The sequence below is a fragment of the Phyllostomus hastatus genome, unplaced genomic scaffold (genome assembly GCF_019186645.2).
Source record: "Phyllostomus hastatus isolate PE091 unplaced genomic scaffold, TTU_PhHast_1.1 phas_scaffold_200, whole genome shotgun sequence".
Lineage (NCBI taxonomy): Eukaryota > Metazoa > Chordata > Mammalia > Chiroptera > Phyllostomidae > Phyllostomus > Phyllostomus hastatus.
The window spans coordinates 12,802,998-12,820,462 of NW_025334016.1; the positions used below are offsets into that span (position 1 = coordinate 12,802,998).

General features: G+C 38.1%; 1 non-coding gene across 1 annotated transcript; it reads left to right on the plus strand.

Annotated features, from left to right (window-relative positions):
- The first annotated feature begins 5,828 nt into the window (after positions 1-5,828).
- Positions 5,829-5,935, plus strand: LOC123832853. Its single transcript, XR_006788115.1, has one exon. It is a non-coding gene; the product is annotated as a U6 spliceosomal RNA (small nuclear RNA).
- The last annotated feature ends 11,530 nt before the right edge of the window (positions 5,936-17,465 follow it).

Below are 17,465 nucleotides of genomic sequence, written 5' to 3' on the forward strand. Positions count from 1 at the left end.
TGCTGGGTCAAAAGACAGTTCCATTTTTAGTTTTCTGAGGAAATTCCATACTGTTTTCCATAGTGGTTGTACCAGTCTGCAATCCCACCAACAGTGTACTAGGGTCCCCTTTTCTCCACAACCTCTGCAACACTTGTTGTTTGTTGCTTTGTTTATGATGGCCATTCTGACTGGTGTGAGGTGGTATCTCATTGTGGTTTTAATTTGCATCCCTCTGATAGTTAGCGATATTGAGCATCTTTTTATGTGTCTCTGGATCCTCTGTGTGTCCTCCTTGGAGAAGTGTCTGTTCAGGTGCTTTGCCCATTTTTTAATTGCGTTGCTTGTCTTCTTAGAGTGTAGTCATGTAAGTTCTTTATATATTTTGGAGATTAAACCCTTGTCTGAGGTATCATTGGCAAATATGTTTTCCCATACAGTTGGTTCTCTTTTTATTTTAATACTGTTTTCTTTAGCCGTGCAGAAGCTTTTTATTTGATGAGATCCTGTCTGTTTATTGTTTCCTTTATGTCCCTTGCTCTAGGGGACATGTCAGTAAAAATGTTTCTGCGGAGAAATATCTGCGAATTTCCTGCCTATGTTCTCCTCTAGGACTTTAATGGTGTCATGGTTTATATTCATCTTTTATCCACCTTGAATTTATTTTTGTGTAAGGTGTAAGTCAGTGCTCGAGTTTCTTGTACGTAGCTGTCCAGTTCACCCAACACCATTTGCTGAAGAGGCTATTTTTACTCCATTTTATGTTGCTGCCCCCTTTGTCAAATATTAATTGAATGTAGAGACTTGGGTTTATTTCTGGGCTTTCTGTTCTGTTCCATTGGTCCATGTGCTTGTTTTTATGCTAGTACCGGGTTCTTTTGATTACAGTGGCCTTGTGATACAGTTTAATACCAGGTATTGTGATCCTTCCTACTTTACTCTTCTTTCTCAAAACTGCAGCAGCTATTCAGGGTCATTTATGGTTCCATATAAATTTTTGAAATGTTTGTTCTATGTCTTTGAAATATGCCATTGGTACTCTAATAGGTATTACATTGAATCTGTAAACTGCTTTGGGTAGTATGGACATTTTGATGATGTTAGTTCTTCCAATCCATGAACACAGTATATATTTCCATTCGTTTGTGTATTCCTTGATTTCTTTCTTCAGTGTTATGTAGTTTTCTGAATACAGGTCTTTTTACGTCTTTGGTTAGGTTTATTCCTAGGTATTGTATTTTTTGTTTTTGCTGTATGAAATGGGATTTTCTTCTTGATTTCTGCTTCTGCTGCTTCATTATTGGTGTACAAAAATGCCTTTGATTTCTGGATATTGACTTTGTATCCTGCTGTTTTGCCAAATTCATTTATTAGGTCAATCAGTTTTTTCACCGAGTCTATAGGATTTTCTACGTACATCATCATGTCATCTGCAAACAGTGACAGTTTTGTTTCCTCCTTTCTGATTTGGATGCCTTTTATTTCCTTTTCTTGTCTGACCGCTGTAGCTAAAACTTCCAATACTATATTGAATAGAAGTGGTGAAAGTGGACAGCCTTGTCTTGTTCCTGATCTTAGTGGAAAAGATTTTAGTTTTTTCCCATTGAGTATGATGTTGGCTGTAGGTCTCTCATATATGGCCTTTATTATGTTGCGGAATGCTCCCTCTGTTCCCACTTTTCTGAGTGTTTTTATCATAAATGGGTGCTGTACCTTATCAAATGCTTTTTCTGCATCTATTGATATGATCATGTGGTTTTTGTCTTTGCTTTTGTTTATGTGATGTATTACATTTACTGATTTGCGAATATTGTACCATCCTTGCATCCCTGGAATGAATCCCACTTGGTCATGGTGTATGATCTTTTTAATGTATTGTTGGATGCGGTTTGCCAGTATTTTGTTGAGGACTTTAGCGTCAATGTTCATCAGTGATATTGGCCTGAAGTTTTCTTTCTTTGTTGTGTCTTTATCTGGTTTTGGGATTAGGATGATGCTAGCCTCATAAAAAGAGTTTGGGAGTCTTCCATCTTTTTGGATTTTTTGGAATAGTCTGTGAAGGATAGGGGTTATCTCCTCCTTAAATGCTTTATAAAATTCTCCTGCAAAACCATCCAGTCCAGCGCTTTTGTCTATCAGGAGTTTTTTGATTAATACTTCAATTTCATTTGCTTTTATTGGTCTGTTCAGGCTTTCTGCTTCTTCTTTGAGTTTTGGAAGATGATATTTTTCTAGAAATTTGTCCATTTCACCTAGGTTTTCAAATTTCTTGGCATAGGGTTTTTCGTAGTAATTTCTTACAATCCTTTGTATTTCTGTGGTATCAATTTTAATCTCTCCTCTTTCACTTCTGATTGTGTTTATTTGGGTCTTCTCTCTTTTTTTCTTGATGAGCCTTGTTTAAGGCTTGCCAGAGCACTGCCCCTGCAGGAGATTCAGATGCAAATCCTCCATTTGGCACAGCCCCCTGCATGCCAGGCATGCTAGGGGTGCCACACAATCCCTTTGCCTTGCAGCTTTCTTATCTTCCTGCCCAGCTGGATTCAGTGGGAACAAACTGTGGGTTCAATCTGGTTTATTTTTTGGCAGGGCAGGTGTACACGTGTGGAGGGTCCCTACCCGGTCACACTTCACCTCCCCTTTTAAAAAGTCTCTATGTTGCACTCACACCTCAGTGCCACATCACTAACCAGTACATGGAGTTTTTCATGCACTCCACCTCCCCAAAAAACAAAAATTGTCTTCCAGTCAGGGTTGGCCACAGCCTGTCAGTTCCTCTGACAGTTTTAGGAGACAGAATTTCTCTCTGGAACTCTCCTGGTTGGTGGCGCACCTATGGATGTGCTGCTTGCTGTATGTGTGTAGCCTGAGTCTCCCAGACTCTGTATATCCTCTCAAGTCTCTCCAGATTAGGGTTGGGGTTCCCTGTGCAAGACCAAGGCCCTGTATTCTGGGAGGGGAAGGAGCAACTAAGCTTTGTTTTCTGTCTGGTCTCTCCTCTGCTGCAGGTGCCTCACACAGGGTATTTCCCCTTCAATTTATAAAATCTCTCACCAGATGGTGCGAAGCATCCTCTGTACTCTTTGACTTTAAAAAATCATATCACTTGAGGTTCTGTTGATTGTTCAGGTCACTTGTCAGATGATAAGCTGAAAATCCATTCTGGGGGAGCTAGCAAGTGGGCTCAGCTTCCACCTACTCAGCTACGATCTTTGGGCCTCACAATTTGTAGGTCTTAATCCCTTCACATCCCCCCTGCAACTTCACTCACAAAATGGAGAAATCTTTAAATACTTAGGGCTTTGGGTGGAGTACCTAGAAAAGTGCTGCTTCAGCAGAGGACAATATTAACATGCTGCTCTGATCTATAGGGGAAAAATTAACCATAAACTTACCTGCTAATGAAGGAAATCCTCCCCATCAATATGTAAAAGAAAGAAAAGTGTTTCATTATTGAGTAAGCATTAAACCAGACTGTGATGTATTACAGGCAATCTGCTAATGTGATTGCAAAGAACAGAAATAAATACTAAATGAATGATAAGTTACCCCTATGTAAGAGGACTGAAAACACTGTTTATTATATATTCTTTCATAGTTCATGCTAAGTTCACCTGGTAATTGGAGAAGACACCCTTCTAGTTAATTGCCTTTATGTTAAGAAAAAATCTTCTCATATCTCTATGACATACAAGTGCTTACGGCTTAGAGCAAGGTACCTAGCTAATCTCCTAGGATGACATCTTCCTTGATATTTACATTTCAAAGAGATGGCTCCTAGTCCCTTAGGGAAAAAAAAATCTGGATTATAAGGCTGGCAAGGAGTCTTATTTAGTCTTTGAAAATATTTACATACATACTAAAGGGACAGAGGAAGGATTCATAAATACTAGATTTCTCAAGAAATTAGTCTAAGAAAAGGGAAGAAGAAAATGTCTCTTTCTGTTTTTTGCAACACAGAAAGTTCAATTTCATTTTTATTTTTCCAGATTCTACTTTACAAAGATTAAAAGCAAGTCTCAAAAGGATCAAACTCTTTCCAAGTAACTTAACTGCATCCCAGAAACAGCTAATAAGTATTAAAAGATATACAGAATAGCCCTGGCTGGTGAACCAAAGCATCGCAGGTTCGATTCCCAGGCAGGGCACATGCCTGGGTTGCAGGCCATGGCCCCCAGCAACTGCACATTGATGTTTCTCTCTCTCTCTCTTTCTCCCTCCTGTCCCTCTCTAAAAATAAATAAATAAAATCTTTTTAAAATCTAAAAAAAGATATGCAGAATATTTAGTGTCAAACAACATAAAACATACAATGGTTGGCATTCAATAAAAAAATTCCAGGTATGCAAAGAAGCAGGAAAATATGACTCATAACAAGGAAAATATAATCAATAGGAAAAGACCTAGAAATGGGACAGATGAATGGAGTTAGTATACAAGGCCATTAAAACAATTGTTATAAATAGTATATTCTACATATGTAGAGAAAAGCATGAGTATGTTAAGGAGAGAAATTGAAGATATAAATCAAGATTCACATTGAATTTGTAGGGATGAAAATATATGTCTCTGATATACAATACACTGGATGAAATTGAGAGCAGATTAGTCACTTCAAGAAAAAAGATTAGTGAATTTGAGAACATGGCACTGAAAATTATTTTAAAAAGACAGAGGAAAAGTGAAAATAAATGAACAGAACAATAGTGAGTTGTAGGATGATCACAGTAGCTTAATATATGTATGATCTCCAGGAGAGGAGAGAGCAAAGAAAAATTATTTGGACAAATAATGACTAAAATTTTCCTAGATATGATAAATATATAAACTCACAAATTTAAAAAAAACTCAATGGGCTCAATGAACAAGAATCACAAAGAAAACTACAAGGCATGTCAAAATCAAATTGCTCAAAAAACAGTGATAAAGAAAAAAAAACTAAAAAGGGACCAGAAAAAGACACCTTATATACACAGGAATAAATATGAAAATGATACATATTCTTACTAGAGGACATTTAAGTCAGAAAACAGTGAAACAGCATATATAAGGGACTGAAAATAAGACTGACAATCAATGATCTATATGCAACAAAAATATTTTCAAAAAGAAGGAAAAGCACAATCTTTTGCAGATATGCACAGCTGAAATAATGTATCAGCAGTGGATCAGTACTACAAGAAATGCTAAGGGGAGTATTTCAGGCATCAAGAAAATACTAGGTGGAAACCTGAATCTTCACAAATGAAGAAATTGAAAAATGAAAAAAAAAAAGAAAAAGGAAAAGTAAACTAAGTGGGTAACTAGTTTCTTTTCTTATTTTAAAATTCTCTTGGATAGATAATGGAAAGTTTAAGCTAAAAGAATAACAGCCTTGGCTGGTATGGTGAAGTGGATTGAGTGCTGGCCTGTGAACCAAAGGGTCACTGGTTCAATTCCCAGTCAGGGCACATGCCTGGGTTGCAGGTCAGGTTCCCAGTAAGGGACACATGAGAGGCAACTGCTCATTGATGTTTGTCTCCCTCTCTTTATCTCTCCCCTCCCCTCTCTCTAAAAATAAATAAATAAAATCCTTTTAAAAAGCAGAAAGAGTAAAAAAAGGATATAACAATTTATTACGGGGTTTATAACATATGTAGAAACAAAATGTATGAAAACAATCACGCAAAGACAAGGAGAGGAAACATGGAAGGACACTGTTGTAAGGTTTTAATACTATATGTGAACTGTTACAATATTTACTCAAGTTTGGTTGTGATAAGTTAGAGATGTGTATTGTAAATCCTAAAACAATAACTAAGGTAATGCAACCCAAGTTATATCTAATAAACCAAAAAGGATATAACATGGTGCTCCTGTTGGCAGCACATACACTATAATTGGAATGATGCAGAGAAGATTAGTATGGCCCCTGTGCAAGGATGACACAGAAATTCATGAAGCATTTCATATTTTTACCTTTCAAAACAGCATGGAAGGAACTGGAGAGCATTATGTTAAATGAAATAAGCCAGGCAGTGCAAGACAAATACCATATGATCTTACCTATAAGTAGAACTTAATCAACAAAACAAACAAGCAAACAAAAAAGAACCAGAGACATGGGAATAAAGAATAAATTGACAGTAACCAGAGGGGAGGAAGGAAAGGATAACAGGAGAAAGAAGGGGAAGGGTCATCAAGGAACATGTATAAAGGACCCATGGAGAAAGACAATGGGAGGGGGGAGGATTGAATGTGGGAGGTAGGGGTGAGTAGAGCATGAGAGAGTAATGGGGGAAAATGAGGGCAACTGTAATTGAACAACAATAAAAAAGGATATAACATGGAATTCCCCTTACAAACCCCATTAATCCAAAAAGAAGGCTGAGCATATTTTTATAAAAGTTTCTAGAGGAGAATGTAGGCAGGAAAATCTTGGATATTCCACACAGTAATATTTTCACCAATATGCCTCCTAGAGCAAGGGACATAAAAGAAAGAATAAGCAAATGGGACTTCATCAAAATAAAAAGCTTTTCTGTATGGCTAAAGAAACCAGCAGTAAAATGAAAAGGAAACCAACCATATGGGAAAACATGCCAATGATATGTCAGACAAGGGTTTGATCTCCAAAACACATAAAGAACTCCACAACTCCACTCCAGGAAGACAAATAACCCAATTACAATATGGGCAAAGGACTTGAACAGACACTTCTCCAAGGAGAACATACAGAGGGCCCAGAGACATATGAAAAGATGCTCAACATCACTAGCCATCAGAGAGATGCAAATTAAAACCACAATGAGATACCACCTCACACCAGTCAGAATGGCCATCATAAACAAAGCAACAAACAACAAGTGTTGGAGAGGTTGTGGAGAAAAGGGAACCCCAGTGCATTGTTGGTGAGAATGCAGACTGGGGCAGCCACTGTGGAAAACAGTATGGAATGGAACAGTAAGGAATTTCCTCAGAAAACTGAAAATGGAACTGCCTTTTGATGTAGCAATTCCACTGTTGTGATATCCTAAGAACCCTAAAACACCAATCCAAAAGAACCTATGCACTCCAATGTTCATAGCAGCACAATTTACAATAGCTAAGTGCTGGAAGCAACCTAGGTGCCCATCAGTAAATGAATGGATCAAAAAACTGTGGTACATTTGCACAATGGAATACTATGCAGCAGAGAGAACGAAGGAGCTCCTACCTTTTGAGACAGCATGGATGGAACTGGAGAGCATTATGCTGAGTGAAATAAGGCAGGTGGTGAGGGAAAAATACCATATGATCTCACCTTTAACTGGAACATCATCAATAAAAGAAAAAAGCAAACAAAAGATAACCAGAGTCATTGAAATTAAGAGCAATCTAACAATAGCCAGAGGGGAGGAGGGTGGGGACAGTGGGGAGAAGGGTTTTCAGGAACTACTGTAAAGGACACATAGACAAAACCAAGGGGGAGGTTCGAAGCAAGGGAGGGAGGGAGGTTTGGCTGGGGTTGGGGGAGTGGTATGGGGAAAATGCAGACAACTATAATTGAACAACAATAAAATAATTTTAAAAAACAGATTAACTTTTTAACATTTTAAAATGTGAAATATATATTAAATATCCAAGTATAGATATTACATAGGTACCTGTATATATAATTTGTAGTTTAGGTTTGAACTGAAGATACAGATTTGAGGGTTGACAGTAAATGTCGTTTAAAGTCATGAGATCAGATGAGATGACCAAGGAAGAAGATAGAGACAAGAGAAGAGAAGATAACAAGACTGAGACCCAGAGCACTGCCATAAGAAATCAGAAAGCCAAGGAGAAATGAAAAAGAAAGTTAAGAAAGAGTAGCCATGACATAGGACAAAATCCAGAGCAGTGTGGTATCCTTGAACCCAGTGAAGAAATTGTTTAAGAATGAGGGAGTGATCAACTGAGTTTAATGTTACCCATGTGTCAAGAAAAATAAGGACAATATTAGATTTGGCAGTGTGGAAATCACTGGTGACTTTGACAAGTTCAGTTTGGGGAGAACCATGGAAGATGGAAGCTTGATAAAAATGTGTTTAGGAAAAATGGAAGATGAATAACTTCCAGTTTATCCAATGGAGTGAATGCACTTATACCTATTCTTCCCACTAGGTACATTATGTATAAAACAAATATGAGAAGATTTTGAAAGATGAAGAAAGGAAAACAGACTAGGGACCTTGGAATCTGAGGAATGACACAGTACTTGAATGATGTCAGTGGAGGCCTACTGGGGAGCCTGAATTTTGACTACCTCCCAATAGTATCAAGATGCATCTCTTAACCTACCCCCCCCAGTGTGAAAATAAGGCAGAAAACATGGTCTTCCACTTCCACCTGGCAGTAACAAGGTGGCACCCCTTTCCTGACATGGTATCAGACACCAGTTAAGAGAAGATTTAAATAAGGTACAGAGTCTCATCACATAACATCCAAAATATCAAGGATATAAATGAAAATAACTTGTTATAACAAGAAACAGGAAACTCAACTTAAGTAAGAAAAATCAATCAATAGAAACCAAGACCCATATGACACAGATATTAGAGTCATATTACAAGGATTTTAAAGCATTCAGCATAAAAGTGCTTCAAAGAGCAATTCTGAACAGGTTTCAAATGAATGAAAAAAAAAGTCTCAGCAAAGAAATATTGATAGATAATATAAGGGAGAACCAAATGAAAATTTTAGAACTGAAAAATGCAATGACTAAAAATTTCCAAAATATGGTTCCAGCTAAAATGGAGGCATAGGTAGAAATGCTTCACTTCCTTGCACAACCAAAAGAAGGATAACAACCAATTTAAAAACAACATTACAACAAGAAGTGCTAGAAAATCAAACTGCATGGAACTCCAATAACCAAGGAGTTAAAGAAATATTCAACCATTCTGGTAGGAGGGGCGGAGACGGGCAGCCATGGGGCAAGGCAGCGGACTGAGTGGGTGACGGGGGGCTGGCTGAATGGGAAACTAAAGACTCAAAACCTTTAGCTGTAAAATACTGTGGGGGTTGCAAAGGTAGGAGAAATGCTCAGTCTCACAAGAGAGTTTGTTGGAAAGTTTGGCTAAAGCAGAGTGAGCTAGCAGCACTGTTTCCTCTCTGACCACTCTCCCACAGACAGCGCCACAATGCAGCAAAGAGGGTTGCCCTGCCCTGGTCAATACCTAAGGCTCCCCCTCTCCCTGCAACTTACAACATAACAGGTGCACTGAGACAAAGAGATATGGCCCAAATGAAAGAACAGATCAAAACTCCAGAAAGAGAGCTAAGCGACAAGGAGATAGACAACCTATCTGATGCAGAATTCAAAACACTGGTAATCAGGGTGTTTACAGAATTGATTGAGCTCCATCGCAAAATGAAGGAAGAAATGAAGGCTACCCAAAGTGAAATAAAGCAAAATATAGGGGGGACCAACAGTGAACGGAAGGAAACTGGGACTCCAATAAACTATTTGGAACAAAAGGAAGAAATAACCATCCAACCACAACAGAATGAAGAAACAAGAATACAAAAAAAATGAGGAGAGGCTTAAGAACCTCTGGGACTACGTTAAACATTCCAACATCTGAATCATAGGGATGCCAGAAGGAGAAGAACAACAGCAAGAAATTGAAAACTTATTTGGACAAATAGTGAAGGAAAAGTTCCCCAATCTCGAAAAGGAAATAGACTTCTAGGAAGTCCAGGAAGTCCAGAGAGTCCCAAAGAAATTGGACCCAATGAGGAACACACCAAGGCACATCATCAAGAAATTATCCAAGATTAAAGATAAGGAGAAAATCTTAAAAGCAGCAAGAGGAAAGGAGAGTGTTACCTACATAGGAGTGCACATAAGACTATCAGCTGATTTCTCAAAAGAAATCTTACAGGCAAGAAGGGCCTGGAAGAACATATTTGAAGTCATGAAAGGCAAGGACCTACATCCAGGATCACTCTCTTCATCAAAGCTATCATTTAGAATGAAAGGGCAGGTAAAGTGCTTCCCAGATAAGGTCAAATTAAAGGAGTTCATTATTACCAAGCCCTCATTATATGAAATGTTAAAAGGACTTATCTAAGAAATAGAAGATCAAAACCTTTGAACAGTAAAATGACAACAAATTTATAACTATCAACAACTGAACCTAAAAAAGAAAAACTAAGCAAACAACTAGAGCAGGAACAGAATCAGAGAAATGGAGATCACATGGAGGATTATCCATTGGGGGGGCAATGGAGGGAAAAGGTACAGGGAATAAGAAGCATAAATGGTAGGTGTAAAATAGACAGGGGAGTTTAAGGAATAGTGTAGCAAACAAAGAAGCCAAAGAACTTATATGTACAACTCCTGGACATGAACTAAGGGGAATGAATTATGGAGGGTGGGGGGTTGCAGGGTGGGGGGGGGATAAAGGGGAGACCAAAATTGGGACAACTGTAATAGCATAATCAATAAAATATACTTTAAAAATTTCCAAAATTTGAGAAAAGATATAAACCTACAGATTCAATAGTGGAGTAAATCACAAGCAATAAACCCAATGAAATCCATGCCAAGATACACCATGATAAAAATTTTGAAAACTAAAGACAAAGAAAAAAATATTGAAAACATCAAGTGAGAAATGATATCTTACTAAGAGGGTGGGGAAAATATTTGAATGAAGGAAGGGATGTTTCTCATCTGAAACCATGGAGGCACAGCATTTTTTAAGTGCTAAAAGAAGAGAATTCATATATAAAGAGCACTTGAAATTGAACAGTAAAAGAAAACAAACAATTCAATTAGAAAGTGAATGAAAGACATGAAGCATTTCACTGAGGAGGATGTATAGAAGGTAAATAAACACATAAAAAGATGCTCAACATCTCTAACCTTTAGGTAAGTGCAAATTAAGGCTATGATGATTTATCAACACATGCCTACTAGAACTGCTGAACTAAAAATGAACATGACAATACTAAATACTGGCAAGGATGTGGAAAAACTGGATGTTTCCTACCTTTCTGGTGGGAATGTAAAATGGTAAGACACTCTGGAAAATAGTTGAGCAGTTTCTTAATAAACTACAGATACATTTACCATATGACTAAGAATGAGTTCAAGGTTCTGTATGAGAAGGAACAGATGGGACCCATGACCAACTTGTGTCACTGCAATTGCTGCCTGGTGTTGGCCATCAGTGAGGAGGGATTCCTGTAGAACCTGAGGCCAGTGAGCTGAGAGGCATGGTCTTCCTGGGCACCCAGCTATACTTTACTGAATGTTTGGCATGAAGTACTTCATCCTTGCCACAGCCATCATGAAGAGCATATTCCTGCTACACTACCAGGAGGACAGAAAAATACTGAGCCTCAGGTCCCTGGACACCAAGCCCATTGAGGGATACTGCATGGACTTCACAGAGGACAATGTCTAGCTGGGCTTCAGGGTGTCTCCCGGAGAACAAAATATCATATACCTGTGGAATGTACATATACTTACAGGAAGCCAAGGACAGTTTCCAGGGCATGTGCTTGCTGTTGTGGGAAGAATGCTGGAAAGACTTCCATGTGAAAATGTTCTATAGGGTCCCATGTGGTGATCACCTAAAGGGCCAGCAAAACTCAATGGTATAGGAGAAAAAGCATGTCACATGGATGACGGCATCCGACTCCTGCCACCCAAGCAGGAGAAGGCCTACCATTAGCTGCTGATACTGCAGAACCTGCCAACCACCCTGCTGCGTGCCTCAACCCTTGCCCTGGAAGATGTGGCCATGGACTGTCACTTCCCTGGCTTCTCAACTCCTGCTGTCACCTCAGCACTGTGGAGTGCCATGAGCTGGACAAGAAGATCAGCACCTGAATGACCTGATGGAAACCTACTTGTAGACTCATGGATGTTGCCACTACTCCCATGCATTGTCACCCCCCTACACACAGTTTTTGTATAAAACACAGGAAGGAGGGGAAGGTAAAGAAGAGACTGATGTATGCAATAACTTAAATGGATGTCCATGACATTATGGTGAGTGTACAAAGCAATCTCAAAAGGTCACATATTACAGGATTTTATTTACTTAACATTTTCAAAATGAGAAAATTATAGAAATGGAGAATGGATTAGTGGTTGCCAGGAGTTAGGGATGATGGAGGGAAGGGAAGGGTGTTACTATCAAGAGGGTGATGAACAGTTCCTATCTTGACTGTAGTGGTGGTTACACAAATCTACACATGTGATAAAATGGCATTGAACTATTCACACACTTTCTACCAATGCCAATGTCCTGGATTAAATATTATACTATAGTTTGTAAGATGTAACTATGGGTGGTAGGTATCTGAGTGGAGTTTACAAAGGACCTCTCTGTAGTATTTCCACAACTTCCTGTGAAGCTATAATTATTTCAAAACGAGTGTTTTTTTAAGAGAATGGGAACAGATAGACATTGAGTATAGACAATTCCAGTGAGAATTTTGCTGTAAGGAGAAAAAACCATGGGGTGGGTAGTGAGCAAGGGAAGGTGGCTCAAAAGACTTTTTAAATTTTTTAGTGGGAGCAATAGTAGCATGGTTGAAGGTAAGAGGGAAGAACCCCTAGAGAGTAAAAAAGAATTTATAGTTAATAAGCAAGAGGGGAGAGAGTTGTGAGAGAGGATGGGATCTAGTTAACAAGTGTATGTGAGCAGTGGCCTTAGCTAGAAGCAGGGATAGTTTGTCCATACTCATAGCAGAAAAGGTTACATATTTACATAGATTTAGGTATGTGAGTAGATGCAGTGGTAAAAATTTGTGTGTTTTTTTTTCTGATTGCCTCTTTTCTAAGTGAAATCAGAAGCAAGGTCATGAGCTGAGAGAGGCTTGAAGGCAGAGAAGGTATGAAATAGTTGTCTAGGAAACCAAGGAGAGTAAATGGGCTAGGATAATATTATGTTATTTCCTGGCAACATTAAGTGCCACGTCAAGTTTGTGGTCTTGAATTTAAAGCAGAGTGTCATTTTGTGTTTTTCTTCAACCATGTTCAGCTTTGCAGTTATTGGAGGGGGTAGGAGTTATTGCTAATGACAAGATAAAGGCAAGTAACTGCGATTAGGTGGAGGACAAAACTGGAAGAGAGGGTTTCAAGGGCCTGAGAAGCTAGGATGTTGGAAGGATCAGGTATTGAGATACTGAAATCACAAAGAATTAAGACATGAATAATCAGAGAGAGTGACACTGAGAAAGCTAAACTCTTTGAGAAACTGGAGGGGCATCTGAGGGTCTATAGATAACTACCACAAAGTAGGCTACAAATGCATGAGGCTTGTCCAGAAAGTATCCAGTCATGCTATATGAAAAATAGAGACATTATTGAAGAAGATACAAGAAACATTGTACATAGGACAATGATGCCTCAGTCTCCTTCAAAGTAGGCACCTTGGGACCTCACACAGTTCTCCCAATCACCATCAGCTGCCCCATTGTATTTTCCTGAATCTCATTGATGGTCTGAAGTCTCTTCCCTTTCAAAGGGGATTTTAGTTTTGGGAAAAGCCAGAAGTCACAGGGCACCAAATCTGGGCTGTAAGAGGCCTGAGTCACCTGGGTGATTTGATGTTTTGCCAAAAAAAATACTCTGCAGGAGATGTGATACATGAGTGGGCGTGTTGTAGTGATGAAGCTGCCAACCACCAGTTGCCCATAGCTGTGGCCTTCTGAATAATCTGAGTAGTTTCTGCAGAGGAATGTTCAAGCTTCACACAAAACTTGACGCGGTTCATTGCTCTACTCTTTCAGTCATTTTGAATGTGACAGCTACACAGTACACATGCTCACTCAATGGTGTCTACCACCTCCACTGGCTAGAAGAGTGAAGTCGTCATTGTTCACACATATTCCAATCTACTCTCCTTGGCTGCCAGTTTATATCGATATTGTGCAAACCATTCCCTTTATATTAACAGTGGCTAGGCTTTTTTTCTGGACAGACCTTGTGTGTGTATATTAGTTATAATCATGTATGCTATATGTATTTAATTATATATAATATATCCTGTGACAGGTAATTCAAAGATCAGGATTTTTAGTGAGGAGAAAAGGAGGATGATTTGGAAGTGGCAGTGGAAGAAAAAATAACCACCACTTAAGGAGGCTGTAAGGCCCTTGGGTAGATCCAGCTTTCAGTCAGATCAAGAAAATGAAGGAACCATTCAGCAAGCAAATAAAAGATACAGGGAATTTTGCTGGAGATTTTGAGTTCTAGATAGGGTGACTATATAAATTTATCATCCAATTTGGGACACTATTGAGAATGACAAATGTTAAACTGGGCAGGACAATAGTACACAATGCATAAATCAGAACTGTGTTGGGCAAACCGGGACTATGGTTTGAAAGGACACAGTAGAAGGATTTCAGGTTCTGGAGAGGTCTAAGAGGTGGAGATAGGTTAGGTAAATACACAAAAATTGTATGGGATTAGAACATGAGATGTGTGGGCAGTTACCAAGGAGTTCCAGGGATCTTGTGATGACTAACACAAACAAAGTTGAAGGGCATAATGAACATAGTTCTGGAGAATTTAAGTAGATAGTGGTGGCAAGTCTGTGCACGTTAAGAAGGGGAAGTGGGTACATGTTCAGGTTTATCCTTCATTCTGGCAGAGGGGTCCTAGGGAAGGGAATTCTATTCTGAGCCAACAGGATAACAACTCCATCCTATGCCCCACTGAGGAAGATACTAATATTTCTGAAACTCTTCATGCTTCCATTACTAATTATTTTGGGAACTGACACCAGATTGACTGCAGATGAGCAAATTAATCAAAATAGGTCTGAGAAGCTGAGGATGGCAGAGACAAGGGAAACAGTGATGTTTCCAACAAAAACTATAGGGAAACACACTGACATTGACAAAAGGAGAAAATACTAAGTTGAATAGGAAAAGCATATAGTCTGTCACTTAGATCCAAAAACCTAAATGTACAAGAACAGAATGCAAAATGAATAAGATGGCACTTAACTACTCAATGGCTCCTTTTCCTCTTTTCTTTTTGATATCTATTCCCCTAGTGAGTTCATCTAGTCTCATTATATTAATTACCATTAATATACTGATGACTTCTAAACTTATCACTCTAGATCTAATATCTCCCCTAAATTCCAGATCATATACCTAACTTCCTTCTTGACATCTCGACTTTGATGTCTAATAGATGTCTCAGGCTTAATATATTCAATGCTGAACCCCTGATTTTTCCTTAAAAATTTGCTCCACTCCCAGCATACCCCATTTTAGTTGGTGGAAAATTACCCTTCCAGTTACTCAAGCCAAAATACCTTGGCCATAACTTTAACTCTAATTTTATCTCTGATTCTCTTGGATTTATCTCTTTTTCTCACACCCCATATCCAATTTATTAGCAAATCCTTTGGCTTTGTCTTCAAAACATACTCAGAATTGTACCACTTCTTACCTTCTCCACCATCATCTCATTGTTCCTGAGCACCATGATCTTAGACTATGTAATCTAGATTACACCTAGATTATTGTAATCTCCTAACTAGTCTACCTGGTTCTATGCTTGCCACCCTATATTCTATTCACAACACAGAAATCAAAGTGAACCTTTTATAACACGAACTAAATCATGCTACTCCTGTGTTCAAGACACAATGGCTTACCCATCTTACTAAAATAAAATCTATATATTTTATGATGGCTTGCAAGAATGGCCTTATGATTTGTTCCCTGAGTAATTCTCCAGGCACACTAACTTTGTGTTGTTCTTTTAGACCTGCCATGCTCTTCCCAGCTAGGGGCTTTAGCACTTGCTGCCCTCTCTGCCTAGAAAGCTCTCCTTTCCTTACATCCCTGCTCCTTGCCTGATATTCTCTTGGCAAGCTCCCCACTTCATTATGTCTGTGTCTATATGTCTTCTCCTTCCCTTCTACCACTCCTTCTAAAATACCACTTCCTTTGCCATCCATTCCCTTAACTTGATTTATTTTTATAAGTACTTTTTATAAGGCTATATATTTTACTTGTCTTATTTGTTATCACTCCCTCAAACTAGAATGTGTTTTATGAAGGCTAGAACTTTGTCTCATTCATCACTACATCTCTGGCCCTAAAAACAGTGCCTGGCACATAGTATGTACTCAAGTTTTTGATTGAATGGAGACAAAAGTATTAATACTTAAGTAGATAGAAATTAATTTTAAATGTGATAATATACAGGGTGGGGCAAAAGTAGGTTTACAATTGTTTGTATGGAAAATAATTAATAAACAATACTACAAAAATAAATTATCTCACTTACTGTAAAGTTACTTTTGCCCCACCCTGAATATTATTATTTTAATTAAAATACTGGTTTTAGATTTATTATTAGATACCTTATATTTTTCTATTGCAAATGAGATCCTTCTTTTAAATCATATTTTAACTGCTAATTGCTACTGTATAGGAACACTATTGTAATTTATATCAAATTCTTGTATCTAGCACATCTAGCAACCTTGTTGAATTCTCTTATTTTAATAGTTCCTTTATAGATTCTCATAGATATTTTTACATAGACGGCCATATTTTCTGTGAATTATATTTTTATTTTTATTTCTATTTTTATTCCTGTTTTCCTTTTATCATCTCAGTACATTGCTAAAAGACCCAATATGTTGGATAATAATGGCCCTAGGTTTGATGTAGGTTTTGGGTAGACACCATTTTCCACCTCTGTATCTGTTGTGTTTTTATTGTTTTTTTTTTTTAATTGTGAATGGGTGTTATGTTCATCATTTGCTTTTTCTACAACTGAGATAACCGTATTTTTTTCTCCTTTTTGTCTATTACTATGGTGAATTACATTAACAGATCTCCCAAGTAAAGCATTCTTGAAGTAATGGGATAAAAACCTCCTTGTTAATATATTTTTAAAACATACATTGGGGAATAAATCTGTTTGTATCTTAGCTCAGAGTTTTTATTTCTACTTACAATCAAAATTGGCCTATAAAATTTTTAACATACTGTCTTGGTAAGGTTTGGGCATCCAGATTATTCTAACTTCAAAAAATGAGTTAATTTTTTCACCAGGAAAGTTGAGTTATATGATTTTATCTATCTATCTATCTATCTATCTACCTACCTATCATCTATCTTTAACTGGTGGAGTACAGTTTTCTGCATTCTCCCTCCATCCCAGCCCATGCCCCAACCCTCCCCACCTCCCTCCCATTTCCACTCCCACCCCCTTGTTATTGTCCATGTGTCCTTTATACTTGTTCCTGCAAACCCTTCACCCTTTCCCCCTGAAGTTCCTTCCCCTCTCCCTTCTGGTCACTGTCAGCCTGTTCTCAATCTCAGCATTGTTGATTAGGTCCCTGTTAAGGGTGAGGTCATATGGTATTTGTCTTTCACTGCTGATTTTTTAAGGTTGGCTTAAAGAAAAAACTATGGTAAAGTCATTTTAGTCTCATGTCTTTCTTTAAAGGAATTTTTTTTTAAAAAAACTACTGATTTAA